Below are 723 nucleotides of genomic sequence, written 5' to 3'. Positions count from 1 at the left end.
CGATTCCAGTCACAGGTATGTACCTTGGTTGCGGGCACATCCCCAGTAGGGGGCGTGCAGGAGGCAGCTGATTGATGTTTCTAGCTCTATCCCTCTCCCTTCCTCTCTGTAAAAAAATCAATAAAATATATTTTTAAAGAAAGAATGATTAAAATGATGGTGTTGGACTCAATAGGTACAAAAGTACCTGGTCTACCTCCACTAAAATTCTTTTCTTCTTTGACTTACCTTCTCAGGGCCACATATGTATTTTCCATGCTGACTATTACCTAATCTAATACATTCAAATAGATTATTTTTAAGCATTGTACTGTGTTAAGTTTTGTGATACTGAAGTCTAGGTTTCTGTTTCTAATACCTGAGCTATATAATTAGGGAGTGTGTGCGTGCGTGCACGCGCGCACACACACACACACACACACACACCATTCTCCCATTCATTTATGAAACTCTTAAAAGGAAGACAAGTCAAAACAAGAGGAAGAGCTCCGGTGAATTTTACAGATGGCAAGTGCAGTGGGATTTGAGAGGAGCTGAATACAATCTGTGACATTCAGCTAATGCCGGGTTATTAGAGGAAGTTCCCCAGTGCTCTCTTTTCTCTCATTTAACCTGTTAGCATTAGGGAGGGCAGAAGGTTTAATAATCTGTTTCCTGATGTGAGAAATGAGGGATTTTGTTACTTGCTCTGTGACCATGAGCAAGACGATTTAACCCCTTTGG

Source organism: Myotis davidii, unplaced genomic scaffold (genome assembly GCF_000327345.1).
Source record: "Myotis davidii unplaced genomic scaffold, ASM32734v1 scaffold185, whole genome shotgun sequence".
Taxonomy (NCBI): Eukaryota; Metazoa; Chordata; class Mammalia; order Chiroptera; family Vespertilionidae; genus Myotis; species Myotis davidii.
Note: the sequence above shows the minus strand (reverse complement) of the source record.